The following is a 23,150-nucleotide window of genomic DNA, read 5'->3' on the forward strand; positions in this document are numbered from 1 at the left end:
GCGTCGAGTAGGTTGGGAACCTTTAGTACTCAGCCAGTGAGGAAACAGGGGAGAAATCAGGTGTTGGGTAATAGGGAATATACAGTTATGATAAACTTTTACTGCTTGCAGGATGCCCGCCATTGCAATCATGAATGAAATAGCTTTGCAGAAGATCTTGTCTGAGAAAATTTGTGAGAAAAATCTCAGTATCTCCAAGGAACACAACCTCTCTCCAATCTAATACTCCTCTCTGCCAATAGAGCCCCAAATTGTTTTGGTGACAGCAGGACAAAAAGAAATGCGCAGTCTGTTTTGACAAACCCACCCTACGAACAGAGAAGCCGTACAATCATAGATGGCTGAAGCATTTAACATTTCCTGTATTAGCCCTAATCCAGAAGCTATCGTTCTGCAGAACATGCCAGAATGGTGCATGTAAAAAACTAAAACCACCCTGAAGGTGGTTGGTTTTTGCACCGCGGATTCACTACACACACGCATGTGCACACACACACTGGGTCTCACAGGCTGAAGCTATTCTTGCCCTTGATGAACACCAGGCAAAAATAACCTGGTTTTAAGCTATCAGGTTAAAGCAAACAAAGTACAGATGGCAGAAATACACTCCTAAACATTTTGTGATTAGAAGCCATGGCTTTCAAACCATTACTGCAATTCCTATGAGCAATTAAATCATCATATCATTATTACTCATAGAAACTGAAAAAGGACGGGTCTAAAACAAGCCCAACACAAGTGGTTTTTATACCTGGGCCTCCAGCCCTGGAAACAAATTATTAGCTTAAAAATCATTAAAAAAAATATCTTCAAATGTCCTTTGCATTTCTGTTGAATGCCTGGCAAGCACCTTGTTTTCCTTTTTAAACGATGTACTAGAAATGACGGATTTTTTTAAAAAAACAAAGGCTGCATTTCTCACCCAAACACATTTTGAGTAACTATGGTTTACAAGAGGGAAGCCTTAAACATTTGCAAGTCTTAAATTGTCCTGAGTTTTATACACCTGGAGTGTCTATGAAGACTACTTGATAATCCTTAGAGAGACAGAATCCTTTTTTCCAAGGTTTAAAAAGAAAGAAAACAACAACAATTTTTCCCCCTGCTATAGCATGGACAAATCCCTAAAAAACACAAGTTGCCTAGCAGATGGAAGCAAAACCTTACTTCAAAATGAGCACCATAAATAGGTGAAAGATTCTGCAAGGTGAAAGATTCACCTTTTAGAGGTGCCACTGTGATTTCCCTTCTGAAACTGGACTGGCCACAAGATAGCTATCAATGACTAAAGATCATTTTCCATCCAACTACAACTGCTTGCAGACTTTAAGCAGCTTTACGCAGGCTGCAGTTTCATTTGTATTGTCATTCAAATAAGCAGATTGTGAATTACAGCTGGTCTGAAAAAAAAACTAACAGCATGTTTTTTCCTTTGAAAATTTGTCTACTTGTTAAAAACTGAAGTGTTTTGAAGAAGCAGCTCTGTTAAAGGGAAGTTGAGGTGGCCAGCTTGCCCGCCCCATTGCTCAGCAGTCTATCAGGGTGACCAGAGAAGGCAGCTCCCATAACGCCAGGCTCGGGGACGGAAGGGGCAGTGTCACTGTCGCTTGTGATAGCAGTATCTTCAGGCTCTCAGGGTCTGCGTGCAAAGCAAGTTCTTAAGGATGCATCTCCACCGTTTAGATGCAGAGAACTTGGAAAGAAAACCAAAGGGGAAGAAAAAACCTCTCCCAACGTAGAATCATTGAATATCCCGAGTTGGAAGGGACACATAAGGATCATCAAGTCCAACTCCTGGCACCACACAGGTCTACCCAAAAATTCAGACCACGTGACTAAGAGCACAGTCCAAACGCTTCTGAAACTCCGACAGGCTTGGTGCAGTGACTGCGTCCCTGGGGAGCCTGTTCCAGTGTACGACCACCCCTTCGGTGAAGAACCTCTTCCTGATGTCCAGCCTGAACCTCTCTTGTCGCAACTTGACACCATTCCCTCAGGCCCTACCGCTGGTCATCAGAGAGAAGAGATTGGCGCCTTCCCCTCCACTCCCCTCGTGAGGAAGCTGTAGACCACGATGAGGTCTCCCCTCAGCCTCCTCTTCTCCAGGCTGACCAGGCCCAGTGACCTCAGCCGCTCCTCATACGTTTTCCCCTCTAGGCCCTTCACCATCTTCGTACCCCTCCTCTGGAGGCTCTCCATCAGTTTTGCATCCTTTTTGTACTGTGGTGCCCAGAACTGCACACAGTGCTCGAGGTGAGGCCGCGCAGAGCAGAGCAGAGCGGGACATCACTTGCCTGTAAGTGGAGGATTTCCATGGTGTAATTGTAAAATACTGAGTGCAGCAGGCTGCAAATGCTGGTGTGCTGAGCATGATGGGGGAGCATCCATGTTGCTACATGGCCACAGGTCCAACCAAAGTCAAGTCATGTGTTAACTCAAAGGGAGATGCCAAAGTTGCTCTGTAGACTGAGCTTGTTTTTGGCATGAATTTTAGGGAACTGCAATGCAAAACACTGAGAGGCCCAGCTGGGCCTTCCTGCATGCAATACAGTGAGCTTCACACACACGAAATTAAGACAAAAACTGGAACAGAATAGAGAAATATCCACCAACACTGCTCGGTGGTGTAGGAAGTTCTCTGGAACTAACAACTTGAAAATGTCCATTACCAAGTAAGGAACAAAAATCTGTGCACATGCAAGACCGAGTATCTCATTAAGAGCTCCTTTCAAATGGGGGTATAATGCAACAAAATCCTACCATGTAGAAGATATTTATACGGCTTTATTCTTTACAGTTTTGGGAATGCTACTGGACAGAGCTCAGCTGCCAGTTTTTGCTGTACTGCTCCCAATCTGCTCCTGTCCAGCTCAGAAAGTCTGGCTTTTATGGACACCCACAAAGCCATCAGTTAACTCCCAATTCAGTTTTGTCCCTATGAGCAATTTACTGAGAAATTTAGCAGAGCGTAAGAGAAATAAAGCAATTTCCAACAACCACCACCTGTTTCTTACATGCCTGCCTTCCATGCTCTCAGGACAGCGCTGTGTGGGAAAGCCAAAGCTGTAGCATTCCCTGACCATCCCTGCTGAAGGTGGTTTCCCTCTGCAGACAGATTCAATCTAAACTTCTATTTATTTTATGAACTAGCACTAGAAGATTAGGTTGCTGGTAACCTGCACGATGCTTGGCTCAAAGTGAAGACCTAATCCATGACACACTTTTTATCATTAATCAAAGTATTTCTTGGTCATGACTTAAAGGAAGTCTATCAGCTGTCACTCCGTTAAGCCAAAGTAAAGGCAATGCTGTGATAAAAACTAGTGAAGCACACAGCCCAGCAAATCTGGGGATATATCACTAGTTTCCATCAGTATAACCCTGGCAAAGTACCCTTGAAATTTAACTGAAATTAAGATATTGTTCATTTATGGTATCCAGCTCCCAATTAACTTCTAGAACTAAACTACATGATGTAAAACTATTTTTGTTGTTGTTGTTTACAATGAGGAAATATCTAAACACCCCCCAAAATTAAGAGGCTGTTTATTTTGAAGATGCCAAATCCTGGCAGCTCCTGTTGAAGCCGTTGATTATTCTGCCCAAGTTGGGTGGTTATTCAGATTTCATAAGCCGCACTGGTATTTTATGTACACAACATTGAGAGTACTTGCAATTAGCACCCACCATGGCTGATGTGTGCAGTTTGGCACCCCAAAGATTACCTTTTGATAAACCTCGAGGGGAGGGGAGCTCAAGTGCCGCTGGAACAGAGATGATTTGGAAATACTTTGGACTCTTCAGTCTCACTTCTGCATTTCAAACCTTCTTTCAGCACATGAAATATTCAGATGTTAGCAACTGGAGGCAGCATTAAAAACAGTTACAGTTCATTAAAGCCAGATGGCTCACTTGAATATGAAAAGAAATCAAACATAAGTTGGATGTTGAATTAAAGTAAATCAGCTGGTGTCTGAGGCTTAATATTATTTTAAAACAAAGGCGCATGAGACAACGGGGACATGCGATACTCCTAGGGACCGGGGAAGAAGCTACAGAAGGGATCAGGTTTCAGCACATTCCTTCAAGCAAAGGCATCCAGCAAAATCTCCTTCAAAACCCGGTGTCTGCACAGGGGGAGCCTCACTCCACAGAGCCAGGCAGGAAACCTGTTGCAGAGGTCTGTCAGAGCAGGGGAAGAAATTCTTCAGCATCTGAAACCTTCAGCTCGGCCACTGAGAAAAATCTACTGCCAGCAGGACCAAAAGAAAAGGTCCTTTTAGTTATCCTCGGAGCATACCCTGGAGTGGGGAGGCGAGGATTCACACATATATACCTATGCTTTCTTACTTCAAAGATATACTAATTATATCTTCCTTATGAGGAGAGAAAGCACATGCGCTTCATCTAAGGCTTTCTATAACAAATTCTTTGTTGTGAGACTCATGCTTGTGGTTTAACCATGCCCTGCTCAGCACAACTTCTGATCAGGCCCAGTGTTCTCAGTGGAGATTCTTGCTGGCATTTCAGCAGAGAAACCACTCGGGACAAAAGCAGCCCTCTGCTACACACTCCTGTCTGAAAATCATTCAGAAGGAACAACATTCAGCACAAAGCAGGGACAGGCGAGTGCCCAGCAGCAGCAGCCTTTCTCGGCATGCAGTTATAAATAGGAAACAACCATGAGACCATGAGTGCTTACGCTTCCATGTGCACAGTGACCCCTTCAGTGATTATTCCCAATTCATCTAATGCACGAGTTCATCGTAAAAGCTCTGTGTAGTTAAGATCTGTATCTCCCACAACACAATTAGCTGGATGGAGAGACAGGAAGGTGTGCACCAACATGCACACCAGTGAGCCCAGTCTCACTGCTGGGGTGGTCTGGCACGTGGTCCAAGGCTGGGAAAGGCAGCTTCATGGCTTTTTTTTTTTTTTAAATAATAATAATAAAAAAATTTCCCTAATCTAACATTACTGCAGTCAGTCATGACAAGGCACTAGCTGTCTCACTGGCTGCACAATGAGGATGGGGTGCCACGGGAGAAGGGGGACACGCCGGGATCAGAGACCTGCACACAACGGGTGCTCCCACACCACACGCCTTATCGACATGGCCGCAGATCTAAGCTGGCTGAAATGCAGCTGTGTGGGGTCTCTCACTGAGGAGATAAGCTCTGCGGAGAACATCAGCCCTTATGAAGACACGTTCACACTCTGCAAGGACAAAGGGACTCCAACCCGACAGAGTCCCTGCCAACCGTCACTGATAAGAGAGAGCCAAAAATCAGATAGGATCCTCTAGGGTGACAGCTTCTCTTGAAGTGTTTCTTCTGAAACAAGCATTCTCCTGTCAGCCTTGTATTTAAGCAGTAGAATTTGTTCAACAGAATTGTACAGCACAACCAGAACCCAACATAACAAAGTACGTCGGGTAGGAGCCAACTTTATTGTGGGTCCACTTGCAATGTGCAGTACTTGATTTCCCATGACCATTTTTATGTGATCCATTACAGGTATACTGGTCAGGTTCATATCACAGTATCTGCAGACTCCTTTTGTTAGTATTTTCAGCACAAGACAAAAGAAAGATACCCAGAAAGCAAACCTGTCAATCAGAACCAAAATCTCCAGCACTGACGAAAACTTTCAAGCTATCAGCTACAAGGCTGCTCAGGGCAGGTTTCATTCCCTCTCTTGTAACAACACACTAACAGTACAGAAACACCAAAATCCCCTGAATTAGAGGTCAGTGCTTCCTGAAAACAGCCACATTCTTTTGGGGGAAAATGTCAAGGCCAGGTAGCCCACTGCCCTTTCAGCAGGACACTGCCAGTTACAGGCACAGCACATCAGCGGGAGGCATTTGCCCTCTTTGAAAAATCTCATCCTCAAAACCAGGACTGAAAGAGGCAAAAGCAAGCAAATATTTAGCCTTCAGTAGAAGAAATCTTTTGACGGTAGAAGATCTGTGACAGTAAGGAACCATTTAAAGTTCACAGATCAGCAAAAGTCTGCACGACCACCTCGGTGACATCCAGGCAAACAACTCACCTGAACCCCACAGAGCTGCTGCCGAGGCGCTGCTTGCTCTCCTTTCCCCTGTCCAGGATTTTTTCACTCCATCCATGCCATGCACAGCAGGCACAAAACCAGCCCCCCGGCTAACCAGCCGCATGGAGTACAATTCTTGCTCCTCATGGGTTTTGTGATTCAACAACCACAATCACACTTCCCTAAGCTCCTGTTCTTCTGTGCATACTTCTGTTTTACTGTTTTTCTGTGCATACAGCACCAGAGGGCCCATATGCAGCTTTCAACAAGGACAGCCATGCTCTCAAGTTCTTTGCTTGGGAAGCACAGCATTCTGCATACCTGCTTTTATGCCTTCTTTTTCTTCTTGTGCCCCATCCTCCTGTCATCCTTCCTGCTGGGAGCCATAGCAGGGATCCTGCTGTTTCAAGAAGGGGTCTCCAGGATGCTAGGTTTGGGGCAAGCTCCGGGTTCTCTAAGCCTTGTAGAGTCAGGACAGGGTTTAAGACCTTTCTTGTCCTTTAGTCTTCTCTTTTGTCACCATCAGTTGAAATCATTTACAGGTTTTCCAACCTCCAGCTCTATAAGCAAAGTACTTCACAGGCATATGCCTCCCTAGTGTCTGACCATCCACAACCAAAAGACAAAGCATCAGACATCTCGCTAGCTCCAATTTATGGTGGAATGTCAATTTTCAAGCCATTTTAAGTGCTGTCCCGTGACTAGAAAAACACAATTCTAGTTTTCTTTCCTGTGAATGCCACTAACTGCCACAGATCCCTTAGCTCAGCACTCTTAGCACTCTCTAAATCTTTCCAAGACAGCCCTGCAAAGCCCAGAATGTCGACTACAGGTAGGCAAAATAAAGTTTGATGCTTCCATAATGAAAAAATAAAAATGCTACCAATGTCACTGAAGTCACAGCTGTTGAAGAAATTTTCCTGTCCCATACAGACAGAAACTTTGGGTGGACTTCCAGTTCTCTGAAGTATTTTTTTAACATATACATATTACACAGTGGCTCTGTAAACAGGAGTGTATTTGTTTGCTTCTGTGTCACACAGATTGCTAATTCATCCTTTACTGGAGGTGTGACCGCCAACATTTTCTTTAGGCCATCTTGATAGCATGTTGGTGGCCCCACTACTAAAGCAAATCATTTTATTCTGCTAAATAAAACATATTATTCTGCTCTTTAAAAAATAAGTAACAGAGATAGCTCTGCTTCCATGGTTTTTGTAGTTGCTAGACCAACTGTGACCAAATCTAGGCCGAGCCCACTGCCCTCGGTTATCGCATCCCTGAGCGGTCCCTTACCATCGAGCCATGTGCTCTTCCTTTGAAGGCCCGGGTACAGCGTCCTGCTGCCAGCCCCTGCCCAGCATGGCAGAGAATCCCTTTTAGCTTCATGCCTGCCAAGAGCGCATGCAAGTGTTCTTATCTGAACAGCTCCTGCACGACCTTTGTGAACAAAACCCATTGAACGTGAGGATTATAAATATATACGTATACATATATATATATGCAAATAGAACCTACTATCACCAGAGTTAGATTGATTAACTGTTAAAACTTAGCATATCCCTCCACCACACCTGCACTGCGACCTCCTGTGGCTGACCCGCAGGCGTCACAGCTGCACCCTTAAGTTTCTGTGCTTTCCTCCAGTAAACCCATTTCCCTAGAAGCCAGCCCCAAGCTGTTTGTTCCCCCCACTGCAAAAGCAAGACCAAGACTCCTCAAGAGAACTTTATTTGAAGAACGCAAACCTTACTTTCTTGTATTTCCAAAGAAATTCTCAGAAAAATATAAATGGCACAAAGGTTGTGCTAGGAAGAATCCCAAATGTAGCCATCAGCAGCAATTTGGGCTCACAGCAATTCGCCTGGAACGGGGGCACACTACATGCTGTCCACACGAAGGCAACTACAGCGCTGCAAACACCCACGAAGGGGAGTCAGGTCAGCCCACACGGAGCACACTGCACAGTGCCGCTACGCTCCTCTGCAATAATGCACGTGCTTTCCTGTCCTAAGGGCTCACTGAAATGGCTCTCTTTCAGCCAACTTCCCAGGGTTTGCCCCAGGCCCGTGGGCAGAACACCAAACGCTGGGATTTGCTGGAAGCAGAGCAGCAAGTTACCAACACACATTTAAAGCATCGCTTCTTCAGGAGCAGATGCCCTCAGGTCCTGGAGAGGCACCCCTACGAGGCGCCGACAGAGCAACGCCCCAGCGGCACATCCCGACCCTTGAGCAGAGGCTTCGCAATGGCTGCAGCAAAGGAAAGGGATCTGTCCTCAGCTCAGCAGGCAGCAGCCCAGCCTGTGCAGCCTCCCTGCCTAGGTAACCTCCCCAGGAGGCTGGCGCCAGCAGCATGAGGCACGGTGCTGCCACCGCCTCCCCGCGTGCAGCCGAGGCAGGCAGCTTGCTGCACTGGCCAACTTCTGCAGGAGCCCCTCGTGTCAGGATAATAGAGCAAATTGCTGGGTTTGCACAGACCAAGATACAAAAACCTGGCAGCAGATGGAAAGGTTGCAGCCCTGGTAAGCCTTTCTGCCTCAAAGACGTGGAAATGTTGTATGTGCATAAACATTTTTATCCTAATAAAAATGCACAACGGAGAAAAGGGGAGTCCTTTTGTCACAAAATGGGATCAAGGCTTGTACACTTAACCTTTTAACAGGGCTACTAGTCCACCATAGAAAAAAACAACGATCTATTTAACCCAAGTCCGCTGATGCAACATTTGGCATTTATCTTCTTTCATTGAGGCTATATGAATTTACGTGGCTTTTCCAGTCCCAGCACCTGCCCGAGGTCCAGTTGCTTCTGACCCTCAGCAGAGCACCACCAGCTGTGTAACACACTTAAAGCTGGGAAGGCTGGTTAATAAACGTTGAAATGCTCAGCTCCAGCTAAACAAATGACGGGATCTGTCTTTCCAACCCGTGCTGCGCTACCCAGCTGGTAAGGCCATCTCCACAGGGCTACATGTTAAGCACAAGTGCATGTTCTGCCAGGAACATGCAGTAAGTCATTGCGAGACGACGTAGAGCTGACAAACAGCAAGGAAATGGCTCCTGCCGGCACACCTGGATCCCCACCACTTTAAGTATCGAATCCCCCATGACATACTGACGCGATGCAGATGGCTGCCCAACAGAAAGTGAAACACAAGAGTTAAAACTGCCAGCAGCATTGTAAGAGCCGTTGGGGTATGGGACCCTCTTAAGTGGGTTTGAGAAGCCTTTAAGTGAAACTCACACCACAAGGCACAGCACTGGGAAACACCTGGCTTCTCACCTGCCCCACCGTAGGTGCGTTACAAATGGGTACAGTATCCTGGTTTAAATTTTTAAATTTAAATAACTGAATGTTTTGTCAGTCACCACCCAGTCTTGCTCTTCTGACTTGAAGTATAAATGCATAAAACTCACTGAATTTTGTTCAAGAGACAACTCTGAGCTACTGGCAGGACTTGAGATACTCACTACAGAAACCTACACAGCAACCTGGGCAGAGCTATTGGTGGAAAAGGACATGAAAACAGCTTACCACAACAACTTTTAGCTCCAAAGGTAGAAAGAAAACCAGGTTGTTTCAGTGGTCTCAAGCATGAGCACTTCCAGCACCAACTGACAAATACAATTACAAAAATAACACTCAGCTATCCAGTATCTGAAGTTGTTTTAAACCAAAAAATACACTGATTGCACATACATTTCAGGCAATTAATGAAGATAAAAAATAATTTTTAAATGCCTAAAACGTTAAAATTACCAGAGACTGTGCAAAAATTTATCTGTTAGAACAACAGATTTGGAAACTAATTTCAATGCATGAAGGATATCAGTCCTGCAGATAAAGTATGAAGGTCAATGCAGTCTTAACTAAGTTGTAATAAATACCTCCGTAATACTGCTAGGAGGCTTGATTTATTCAAAGCAGTCCTCTTTGCCAACTTCTATAATCTGTGCATATGTTATAAGAAAGTCTTTGAATGAAACCTTATCAGGACACTCAACTTGCCTCAAGTCATGCAAAGGGGAAAAAAAACCCTGCAGCATCTTCCAAATCCTTTTTTGAAACTGAACTCCTCATTCCAGGGAAACTGAACTTGAACCATCTAATGGATGCCACCATTACAGACAACACATCAATAAAAGGAGAAGGAAGTGGAGAGGGAAGGAAGGTACTCTGCAAACATGACATTAAAAAAAAAAAAAAAAAAGCCAATCATGTAAAATGCTTTTGATATATTAAAGAATACTCCTGCTTGCTTACTTCCCTTGTTGTGTCATTGAAATAGCATACAATACAGAAAGAAAATAATATATTACACCCATTTCTCAGAAGAGCTTCTACACCACAGGCTACACATGGAAATGGCAACTCTCCCTTGAATGCCAACAGAACTGCAGGATAAACTCGGGTCCCATCAGGCAGTGCGGGCTCACACCAGCTCCAGCCATTTGAGATCCATAGCCAAGCCCAGCTTAACACCAAGGCCATTTCCTTTCACCCCACCAATACACAAATTTAAAGGTTAGGAGCGAAACCTGTTTGTCAACACATGTACACCCATGTTACAGATCCCATCAACTCCATCAGCACTCATTTAAGAACAGACTCCATAGTCTAACCTTAGGTTTGTATCTATAAAATATTGACATTGATCCTTGGGGGCAACAAAGGGAGTAGCATCTCATTCGTACTTCTTACAGACAGAGTCTTGGTCCTTTCTGAGCAAGCAACTAGCCCCCGTCAACCAAATCCACAAGGGTGGGCTAGAGTGAAAATTAATACAGAAAAGAGCTGGTTTTGAAGTTTTCAGGTTTTGTACTATATTCAGTTTAAATCATTTCAATTAAACAACAACAACGAGAACTAAGAATCTGTTATTTGTTTTTAAGCACACTAATGCACACTAATTTATTTTTTAAGAACACATACACTACATAGACAGATGCAACTGCAAATCAAACTGCTGTCCAACAGACAGAAAGAGTATTTTAAAAAGCAGTGGCTTTTAAAAACACAATTACAAATAAAAGCTGCAGAAGCAAGTAAGACCCTGCACCGTTTTATCAAAAACATTCATCACGTCATATGGAGTTGGACCAAAACAAAGTCGTAAGTCTGCAGAAGTTAACATACACCTGGGCAGCGAGTGCAGGGAAACAAAACAAACGCAACCTGTGGCTGCAGAAGGTGTGAAACCAAGGCTCATTTTCCCCAGCAAGGACTCAGTACTACCTACTGCCAAGAAATAAGCCTCAGCCTACCAACTAAACTCAAGTGCTGGAGGCCAGCTGCTGCTGCATGTGGGAAGTGAGAGGTGGAGGGACTGCAGAAAGTGTCAGCCATGCTCAGCACACGCTGAATACGTGCTACAAAGGCACCTCGGCATCGAGACCTCCAGAGCTCAGGCCCTGCTTACAGAAATGCTAATAAGCACTTTCTCAGTACAGGTGAGACCCAGGAGTAAATGGGACTACAAACAGTTAAGGATCACGACTCCGAGCCTGTTGTGTCATTTTCTTCACAAAAACAGGCTTCAGAGTTGAGCAGCATTTTAGGACTTCCATGCCACAGGTTCTTATTTTTACAGTTTAATCTTGCTGTGCTTCATTACTGTGACAGGCAATGCCTTATTATCACAGCAGCACAGGGACACGAGCAAACAACCCTGCAAACAGCAGGTGCCGGCACCATCACAGTGTCTGCATCCCCCTGCTCTGCACTCAACACTCCCCACAGGTTCCCTGGGGCCAGCAGCACACAGGACAGGAGCCGCACAGGGGCTGCATCTGCCCTCCTCCTCCTCTTGGCCGCTGTTGCTCCTGTGCAGGGTCCAGCACAGCACATGTTCCTCAGCTGGCTTCGAGATGGCACGACAGGAGGAGAAGGAGGACCGCCACCGCAGGCTGGAACAGCTGTCCGTAGTAGTTGAAATCAGAGGGCTCGTATTCTCCCGCCAGGTGATGTTCATAAGGAGAGCTCTCAGTAGCAGAAAATCAGAATAGCAGCATGTTTCATTTCCATAAATACAGGTTCTCTGTTCTTTCCCCTGGTAGGAGCACCAAAGGGAAGCATCGGAAGCATGCTGCCATCCAAGCATTAGGCCTTGACAAGACTGTAACAATTTCCTGCTCAGAGGAATTCCCTGATTCAAAAGCAAAAGCATGACAGAATTACCGACTTAAAATGGGGGAAACTGAAAAACTAAACCACAGTTCTATTATGTATGGGGGCCGACAGGGACTACATCTAAATGAGCAAGACATCTTAAAGGCTTTAGAGACCTTTACTTGGGTCTCCAAATGTGAATACCAGAACTTCTAATTCCTTTCTTTATTAAACATATAATCCTTCTAACGCAACTATTTGAGTAAAGATTGTTACATCAAGTCAGAAATCCCAGATGAGACAAAACTCAGCTTCCTACGATGCCTATTTAAACACACCTTAACAAAAGAGTGTTGGAGGCAGCTTATTCTACATCCTAACCTCTAGCAGTTCAGACAAAGCCCTCTGTAGTTCGAGTGTGGCAGTCTTACCTTTACTTTGATCCCCCTCCTGTTCCACAGGCTTACTGCATGCTCAGGATACTTAGCTTCCTGCACTCCAGCTACAGGTTTGTTACCAAGAGATGCATTCTGACCTGAGCTGCTCCATAGCTGCCAAGGACAACACTGCCGACGAAAATTCACCGTGCCTGTAAAGCTGGAAGTCTTGTGTGTAACCACCTCAAACTAACCTAATCGAGGTTACTTTAAAAATGATTCAGAACGATTCATCAACGCAGCGCAGGATCTCACTCCCCACAAAAGAGGACAAACTGCAGAGGAGGCCAAACAATTTCCCCGCAGTTGCAGGAGCGCCCATGGGGGAACCACAGGCATGCAGTTCACGTGTGGCTGTATGACCTGCGGAAGTGGTGTTTGTCTGATACTACTGCTGCTTCAGATCCTAACAGCAAAAGTAAGCACATTTTTCCCTACTAGTGACAACTTTGACTTTACTGACAGTGTTCAAACACTAACAGCAAAGACAGAAATATCTCCCAGCCAACAATTCTGAATTATTTAGTAGACAATACAGAAAGGAAAAAGAACTAAAAAAGCCCAAGTATGACCTGGCCAAGAAAACAAAAAGAATTGGAAAAAAAAAAAAAAAAAAAGAGAGCAATTAGTTTTCCTGCTGAAGAGAAGCAGCAGCTGACGGCAGGATTAAGACGGCAACCATGGCAGAGAGCAGTGATGGCAACAAGCGGCTCTGCTCCCTTCTGGAGCTAACCACTGCAGAGACTGAGCTGAAACACGCCACTGCAGCCACAGACCTTTCCTTCTTTTAGGACAACCGCTGTGAAACGCTACCAAAAAAAACCCAAGTACTCCTTGGCCACTATCAGGGAAGAAAGGGAACGGAAAACACACATTTCAGCCACCCCTTTTAATAATCCTGTAGAGAAAATCCTGACCAACTGATGATGGCTAATGTTTCTTCAAAGGGAATATTTCTTCCTCATTTAACTTACAAAACCGTCTCCTGCAAATGACATTTTATTTATAGCAGTGGTATTTGCTGTATAACTGATTGGGGAAGGCTGTAAATGAGCATCATTGCATATATATGGAAAACAATGATAAAGCAGTCATCAAAAAGCTAAAGAAGATTTAAATATTCAAATAAGGCAATCTGCATAACCCCCACCTGAATTTTAATTCTGCAGAACTTATTTCAGAGCTTTGTGCTGTAGATTATCTGTGCAAGCTAGTTCTTTTTAACTGAAGAATGGCATCCTGAACTTTAAGGAGCGTCCACCAATTCCCAGAGTCACGCTAATTTTAATTCTTGGACTTAAGCTAGAGGAGGCACCACGCCAGAGAAGGATGAGTTGTTTTTTCAAACTCTCATGGGATCAAGGCAAAGATAAGACACCGATGAACCACAGTAGGTTATGGTGTGAGTGGGCTGTGTCAAGGCTGTCCAGCTGCCATGCAGAACAACGCTGTGACTTGCAGCTCTCTGCAACGCAAACCATCCACATGGGAAGGAGAGGAAGGCAGCGCTATGGAGGCAGAGGCAAGCAGACACCACTGAGAACCACCCTTCAGACGGCGCAAACATTTGCTATGCAGGACGAGGACCAAAGCGGGGAGGACTCCCTGAAGAATGGGCTTGTGCCAAGCAGGTCAAAAAGATATATTTGCAAATTAAATTAACACCTCTAAGCCTGCTGGCACTGCAGCTTTGGATTTATTATTACTAAGAAAGCGCTTTAGCTGCAAAGGCCAACAGCCCTGCAGCCTCGCACAGCAATGCAGCAGTGACAGCTCCAACATACAAAGACATCAGCTTGCACTTCACATGCTGCACACGCAACTGGTAAGGGAGATTAGGAGCTTTTCTTCTTCAAACCTTACTCTGTAATCTTGAGCTAGGCAGGTCCTGAGCAGTCTTTCTTTCCAGACCATGGGATTTTGAACATGCTTCAGAACACATTATCTGCTGCATGGGCTCGCTCAGTGGTACTAGTAACTTTTTCAGCATTTTCAGTTGTGAAGATAGAATATTGCTTTGTAAATAGCACCGTTCCATCCTTTGTGTTGCTTGGATTCGAGAGCAGAACACCAGAATATTCCTCAGACAACGAGAAAAAGATCATTTTTGAACACCACTCAATTCCCTGACCGCTGAAGCATTATATCCTGCCTGAAAACCTTAAATTTGATAAGAAAAGCTCCAAGAAGGGATGGGTGTTAGACTCTTTCCCATGGCACACACAAAATTGGGTGTATGAGGGGAAGCAGAAGGAGAGGGAGGAAATGGGGGTGTCAGTAAAGCAATCATTGCAATGGTGTCCAAACCTAAGGATCGGAGAAACAAAAAGTGAAAGAAAGAGTAAGCACCAGCAAATATTCAGTTGTTTCAGAAACAAAATTTTCCATTACAAGCATTAAATAGTTGATCTAGAGATTTCCCTGAAGGAGTTGGTGACGAAGGAAATGAAATGCTTTACGCAAAAGAGGTGGTAATTTATTTCACTGACCTACAACAGACTGTAGTTGCAAATACTTTTTACACTTAAAATTTGTGCCCTGTAAAGCCCACTTACTGGCACCCCAAGGTGAAAGTGAGCACTTGTGGATGTAAAGAATATAGGGGGAAAAATTCAAATCAGGCTGCCTACACAAGTGTCATCTTGACAAACTCTTTGCAGAAGCAAAGAGCAAACAGAACCTCTCGTGCTTCATCACACAACAGCAATCCCAGCACCACACACCCAGCTTTTTTCAGGGCTTAAAGCTTCTCTTCGCTTCAAACAAGCAAATTTATCACACTGTACCTCTGTGATGTCAGGAAAGGTTCATAGACCAACGTCCCGAAGAACTTACTCATCTCCTGCAGCTATGGACTCCGCAGCTTACATGACTACAATAAACACTGTAAATATTTGTATGCTGCCTCCCGAGTTGTTAGTTTTGTTTTGTCCCGTTCTGTCTTTAACTTCCCACACTCAGACTTCACTGCACAGTGGCACAAAACCCTGCACACACTGCTATCAAAATTATTGCATCATTTAAATAACAAGTGAATTAAATTTTCATTGATGTTAATTATGAGTTTGTTCATTAATTTGTCAGTTACTGTGATAAATTCAGTGACTGAGCAGAAAAAAAATGTCTACTGGCTGCTCCTGGCCCAACCTGGCTGTGCACATCGTGACTTGTGCTGGCTCAGGGCAACCTGTGTGGCCGGGGGATGTGTTCGGTGCCATTTGGCTCTCGGTTCTCCAGCCCCAGCACTCGAGCAGGGCAGCTGCCTCCGAGGAGAAAAGGGGAGCAGAGCAGAAGTTGTTTGCCTGTTAGTAATCAGGAGAAGGGAGAAAACTGGAACAAAAGACATTTTTCAGAGCTTTTTCCCCTCCTGATTTTTATTTCAGCCCCGCAATCACTTTTGGATGATGATAAAATGTAGAATTTACATTTTTGTTTTGTGAACAAACATGAAAAGACGGAGCAGTCTCATACTCCCAAGGCAAAGCGCCCTGACCCAGACAGGGCTGCTCGCATAACTAGGATGCAGCCGCATGCTGAGCCGGGGCTGCACCGCCAGAAACCTCCCGCCTGCACCTGGCCTCCACAAACAAGCAACTAGGAGGAGAGCAGAAAGCAAAGCGCCAACAGTTAATGTCCAAGTACGATCTTGCCCCAACACGCGCTATGGGAACCTTTGATGTTGCAGAAGGAGGAGGAACCTGAAAGAAAAGGTCAGGCTTTCCTTGAGGATTACAGATCCTCAGGGCTCAGCCTCAACTTGAAACAAGGAAACAGATCTTAAAAGGATGCTTACTTCTAAACTATACCACTACTTGTTTTTGAAAGCCTTGTGAGCGTTAGTTATACCTTGGCTATAGTTTCCCCATGTAATTAAACCAGAGTAAGGTTTGTACTACCCCAAAAAAGTTTGCACTACCCCCAAAAAGGCACTTCCACACCCACTCGCTCATTCCTGCTCCGCACTAAACTTTCCACTTGAGCAAACACACACAGCAAAACCAAAGAGGAGACTTGGGTCAGGCTAAAATTCCCCTGACTTGCCAGGTGCAGCTGAACCAGAGGGTTCAGGATCCATTGGTGACCTCAGTGAGAAAGCCACCAGGGTCACCCAAGTCCAGCAGGTCCTGCTGCAAAGCACCAATGTGACAGAGAACTTATCCACCCTGCATACTCATCTGAATCTCGTTTTAAAAATGCCTGTGCCAGCGCACATTATGACATCCAAAGGATTTCTCAGGTAATGATAAAGACTCTGGGTAACTCCAAAGCCTCACTTAAAAAAATACAGAAAATGAACTAGCGCTAACAAACAAGGCTAAGTAAAGTGGTTCTCACTTTCTTCTGTGCCAACAAAACACAGGTGTGCTTCAGTATTCATTGCAGTCATCCACCGCACAGAAAAAGGTGCACTTCAGATGCAAAGCTTTACGGACGCTTACCTGCGTGGCAAAAGATGCAACTGTTTGGTGAACTTAACCATTGTACACTCAGGCATTATGTCACATCAAATGGCATGCTTTCTAAGCAGGTTAATCTAAAAATAAACTTTAAACACAACCAAGACACATTTTTATTGTTCAGAAGACTAAGTTTGATGGGCAGAGCCAGAAAAAAATGAAACTTGCGGCTGAACACCAACAACAAAGCTAACTCTACAATCCTCTTTCTCACACGGAGAAGAGATTTACTATCTTAATCTGTATTCTCACATAGGTTTCAGCACACAACGTCTCCAGATTTTCTGCAATTTCCTTCATTTGCCCTATGTCAGAGGCAAATGCCTTGGCCTAAGCCTCACCATTTGTATAACTATGCTGTTTCCAGCCTGCTTCAAACAGGTAAGATTAAGTAAGCATTGCTTGATAGCTCATATTTGACAGAACTCGACTTGAAAACTCTCAGGAGTAGAAATAACTGTATTTCACTCCTGTGCAATCCGCACACTGTACCCTGCATAAATTAGTCAAGTATTCCTTAATTCCCCCTTGCATTCTCCCCTTTGAAGCCACCTGCTCCAAGAGGCTGCAACTGTAGAAGCAGCGAAATGCTGAGTGTGGTGCATTCCAGGCAAGAGACAAACCACTCACTTTGCTATAGAGCCTGAACCACGGAAGAATAAAAAGCAGGAAAAAGCATTTAGAAATAACTGTATGAAGAGCAACATTCGTATCACATTGGACATTGTGTTCCTGCAGCCCCAAAATCTGGGGAAGAAATTCCATCATAACACAAAAATGGCCAATTCAAAACCTTTATTTTTGCAATAAAGTCAGGTCACAACATGCTCATGCAGAAAGAGACCTATAAAGACTGTTGATTTAGGCAGAAAACATTACATTTATGGGATGGTGCTCACCACAGCTTATTTACAAGAAACTGTTTTCTTACTGAAAGGAATTTACCTCACTCGTCTAAACACAACGCACCTGATTATTCCAGCGGCTACACACCATATACATTATGTGACAGAAGGGAAACAGCTGCTTCATTTTTTTAAAGATATAAAGGCCTGGTAAAAAACATGACAAGCTTCAGCTCCACCTTTTACTGCTTTAGATGCACCGAAGTCCAGCTGTTTCGAAGGACTGAGGCCCCGTGCTGCCATCCAGCCCCAACCACGCAGCTGTGCCAGTATCCAAGTGAGGAGCGCTTTCCGCTGCGGGATCACCAAGCACTGGAAGCGCACACAGAACATCCGTATTCCAGCATGACTTCCACCCGGTTCACAGCAGTTTTGCACTGATGTTGACACGTGGTCTGATTTGTGTAAATATACTGTAAAGTTCTATTGTATTTGTTTCTGCGTTTCATCTTAATTTGCTCCCACCAGCCCTAGCCCCATTAAAGCCCAGGCTTGTACCAGAACAGCAGCATCGATTGAGATCTAATGCCAGCTGATTTTGTAACTTCTTCAGTGCTAACAGGAAACTACTACACACCTCATGCTCCCCACGGGTACAGCCAACGGGTACATTCTAGCAGCGCAGATGAATGAGATTTTGTAACTTTGGTTATTTAAACACCTTAGAGCCGCACCACCCTGGCTGTCACGTAAGGTGCCCCGGCTCCCGGGTCTGTAGGGGCAGTAACACCTGTTCTCTGTGGCACAGCACGGCGGGCACCAGCTCCACCCTGACGGCACCCTGTGGGATGCCTGGGCTTTGTCGGACTGTCACTGAACTGACCCCTGCGATCTGACTTGAGAGCTACACAAGTCGGTTTTATGAAGTGTCAAAGTGCAAACAACGACTTGAATCAAGTTTTCAGGTTAACTGCCCTTTCAGTGACAACAGATTTCCCAAATAACGCCCAGGAAGCCTTGCAATCCCCCTGCTAGATGTTTTTTCTCAGCAGCCATGCCTCCCACCCGCCCAGAGAACTGAGCAGCGTCCCACTGCCCTCTAGCAGCCGTCTGCCCCCTTCCTTTCAGTGCACGGGCTCCACTCACACAGGACCCGCTGTGAGTGCGCATAAAGCACGCTGGGGAGCGACACCACTGCTGCTGCTACAGGTAACATCGGTCGTTTTCCATGCCACAGCCTCCAAGCTCAAAGACCAACGCACGACAAGCCCAACAGAAACAAGGAAACAGATCTTAAAAGGATGCTTACTTCTAAACTATACCACCACCTGTTTTTGAAAGCCTTGTGAGCGTTAGTTATACCTTGGCTATAGTTTCCACATGTAATGAAAATCGAGATGAAACACAGAAACAAATACAATACAACTTTAAAGTATTTTACACAAATCAGCCTGCGTTACATGTTGATATCTGACAAGCTCTACGTGTTCACTCAGTGCGTTGTCAGGCAAAGCTGAGATATTTTAGGTGAATTACATTTAAATTATTATTAGGATGTACTTCCACTGTGTCAATTTATTTTTTTAATCCAAAACCACGTGGAACTGAGAGACAGCAGCTTATGGAAGGAGCCTATGAGAAGCTGGTTCTCGAGTTCTGTGAAACATACGTGGCCACATCGCATTTGGCATCCATCACTTCACTTGTACCACTATGCAGTTAAACTTACCTATTACATATTTACCACTATTTTAACCAGTAGAAGTAGTGGAGTTTGCACACCATTACGGATACTCTGTCCCTCTTACAACGTGAGGGGAGCCCCTCAGTTCACTCCTCTAGATGGCCAGAATACAGGTTTGTTTTCTCAGCGAGGCTCTGGCAGTGCTTTCCACTCCCAGCCCGTATCACTGAATGGACAGCCGGGCATATGGTGCACTTCATCCTTTTAGATTGCGAAGGAAGCCGACAGGCAGACTAAAAGTTAATAAAATAAGCATCTATTATTGCATTAACAGTGAACTTGTATACTTTAGAGAAGACTGAAGACTATTTCACTCGATACCAGCTGTGTTTACACTATAGCACAGTCTGGTACCTCTGAAACTCAAGTGAACTTAAATCTGACTGTAACTACGCTGGTTCTAGGGGAAAAATTGCTAAGTGGAGAAACATAGTTTAGCTTCTTGTGTTAAATGAAAGTCTTTATGTCAGCTGCTTTTAAAGGTACCACAATTTGATTTACCACGCACCAGGTATACAAATGGCAATCAAAATGTACTGAAAACAGCTGTTTCATTCATACAGTAGCATAATATTGAATTATATCTGTACTCACCAAATCAAACTTTTCTCCCCCAGCAAGGTACACAAATACATTTTAATCAATGCAATAACCACTTTGCCATGTAGACTTTGAGCCACAACCATCAGTCACTGTCAGGAACAGTGCCAGTCCTACAAAGTTTTCCTCAGATGAGGAAAAAAGTGCATTGTCAAGATAACTCAGCGTTACCTTCTATTGATGGAGGCTCAGTTGTATCTTGCTTTCTCCCCTTAGCACTCACTGAACAGAATAGGAAATAACATGTTATCTATAACTATCTGCAGCTTTGGACAACTATTCTGCACAATGCAGTCAGCTGGACCAGATCTGTGATGCTGATTATTCAGAAAAGGAAAACAACTACTTGATTTTACCTGAAAAATACAGTATATGCTATGCTGCAGGTGCCATTTCCACCACAACGGGACTGACACAGCAGTGAGCTGCAGAATGCCATCAGCCTTGAAGCACCAACGTGCAGAGCAACATTCACTTCTAAGTCTTCTGCTCTGGCTAAGCAGGAAAACCATCTGCTAAACCCCAGCAAGGATGCCATGGCCAATGCTCAGGAGTTGTGAGTTGAGGCAACTGCCACAGCCAGGCGGCCTCACGGCTCCTGGCACAGACAGTGCCAGCTGTTCCACCTGAGCAAGACCATGGTTCTTCAGCCTGGCTCAAGTGGCCTCACTTGGTGCTCAAGATACAAGATAAAGTCATTTTTTGTGGGTTTTCTTCTTGGCCACCTCGCTTTTAGTTTAATTGATGCTTACTCCACTTGCCTTTGTCTTACCATGTACGGTCTGGTTTGGACAGGTGGACACATACGGTTTCTCCTGGGCTTCCAGTGGCACATGTAAAGCAAGACTAAAGAGCAGCAAATTAAGAGTTCAAAGGTCTCCCATTGCCCAGCACACCAAGACTGCTTGGAGAGCAGCAGGGTGATGTCTGCCTGCAAGCCGCAGCCAAGCTCTAGAGACAGGAGCATGAAAGGGCATCTCCCCTCCAGCATGCTTCTCTCCTCCAGGAGAAAGGAAACCACTCAGTTACCACCCCACTGGTCCACTTCTGCCTGGCTTCCCGCTTGCCCAGGAGGAAAGATGAAGATAATTCAAGTTAGAAATGTCCAAAAGAGAGAGCTGCATCTAAACACAAAGTGAGGGATGTAATCCTCACTACAGAGTGGGAAATAACACAGTGGGAAAGACCTGGAAATTTGGAATTTAGCCCCATTTTTTCTCTCTGGCCAGCTGTTTCCATGATCCCCGCAGGCAGACAGGAGGTAAGGCTGATCGGAAAAGCTTTACTAAAAAGACTTCCTGGGAGACAGACATGGATTGAAGGACGTAGAGCCAAGCACTTCCCCGGAGTTGGAGGCCCAACCCAGAGCTGCTCATAAGCTGCCGGACCTCCCTGCTTCACTCATGTTCACTGCCATTGCCACATGTGCAAATACAGCTGTAGTGGCAATGCCATGCTGCTAACGCTGCCAACACCTGAGCAGTGTGGATATGACCAGTTTTCATTTAACCGAGCCACAAACCAGAGCACAAGGAAGAGCAAAGTTAGATGCTCTAGATATTACATCCAGAGCTGCCACAGAACTGCTCAGTAGAAATGAAATCACCACTTTTTTTTTTTTTTTTAAATCCAAATTACTCAAAATGTATTGAGTTCTGATTTTAGTTGTCACTGAACACACACACCTAGGAGTAGCTTAGCAATATTGTGCAATATTGCACATGTTCTCCATTTGAGTAAACCACACACTGGCTGGCTGCCTCTGCTCTCGGAATGTTTTCTGATAATGTAAAGCCCCAAGTTAGTTTACCCATGGCTAGAGCATTTGCAGGCAGTGATGACAGAGAGATCACATCGGAAATATCTATCACCAAGAATTCAGAACTACACAAATGACAAATATCACAATTCTGTTTAATGATTTTCAGCCACCATTATAGCACAGCCTGTAATACTCTGCTATCTGGAGAGCATGGGCAGAGGATGCTCCCAATTGTTCCCGTAACTTATACTGGCACTGATATTAAAGACAATAAATGCAACGGGATTAAGTAAAGAAGGAGTTAAATTGAATGCAATCAGGACTTACTCATTTATAATGTAACCAGATTAATCCAATACCCGTACCTAAAGGAAACCACTAAAATCAAACGCTGTTGGGGAGTTGTTAAGAGGAAATGAGAATCAAGTTTACTCTTCACCGCCACTTCACTGTTTCAGCAACACAGGATTCCAGGTTCCCATGCCAGATCTTCTGTTTTAAACCGTAAAATAACCTCTTTCTTTAACAGCACACACTTTTTCTTCGCTGATGCACCATGGAAGACTTAACACGGGCATGGTGTCTGCAGGCAGCAAGCAACAGCTGGCAGCTTCCCAAGCATCCCATTTAAGAGGCTCTTTATGCTGCACAGGGCAAGAGAAGGCAAATGATCTGGTGGAAGAGCTGGGTAATGCCCCAGGTACTATCAGAGTCTTTGCATCACATTCACAAGATTTAGAGTATTATTTTAAATTGCTGAACAACTGTATCGTATGTCCCAAGAGAGGCCAGCTGCCTGCCACTGGTAGGTACTTGTACTTCACAACCGCCTTCCCTTCCTAACACAGAGCGGGGAATTCAGCCAAGGTGTTCACAGCCCCGGGGGACTTCTGTGGCAACACCCCAGCCTAAAGCACCGCTACTGGAACACTAGTGTAACTTGCAGCCACAAAAAAGCGTGTTCTTGGACAGAGCCAACTAAAAACATCTATTTTTAAAAGGTAATTTTTCAAAAGGTAAAGCTAAATAAGATTAAATTCATTTTAAAAGCATCTCCATCTACAACACAGACCTTCATGACAATGGCTAACCCAGCCATGCCACTCTTGCACGGCGTGAACGAGACCCCACAGGAGAAGCC

At 44.7% G+C, this 23,150-nt stretch overlaps 1 protein-coding gene across 3 annotated transcripts in view; it reads right to left on the reverse strand.

The window, feature by feature from the left end:
• The window catches only part of SFMBT1 (Scm like with four mbt domains 1), a 115,732-nt gene that overhangs the window by 37,647 nt on the left and 54,935 nt on the right, over positions 1-23,150 (reverse strand). The window contains exon 1 of one of the 3 annotated variants that reach the window (XM_035337296.1): positions 16,937-17,042. The exons of the other annotated variants lie outside the window; for them this stretch is intronic. The gene's annotated coding sequence lies outside the window, so the exon portion shown is untranslated. Of the gene's footprint in view, positions 1-16,936; positions 17,043-23,150 lie in introns of those variants that run through there. 3 annotated transcript variants of the gene reach the window in all.

Source organism: Oxyura jamaicensis, chromosome 12, assembly GCF_011077185.1.
Source record: "Oxyura jamaicensis isolate SHBP4307 breed ruddy duck chromosome 12, BPBGC_Ojam_1.0, whole genome shotgun sequence".
NCBI lineage: Eukaryota > Metazoa > Chordata > Aves > Anseriformes > Anatidae > Oxyura > Oxyura jamaicensis.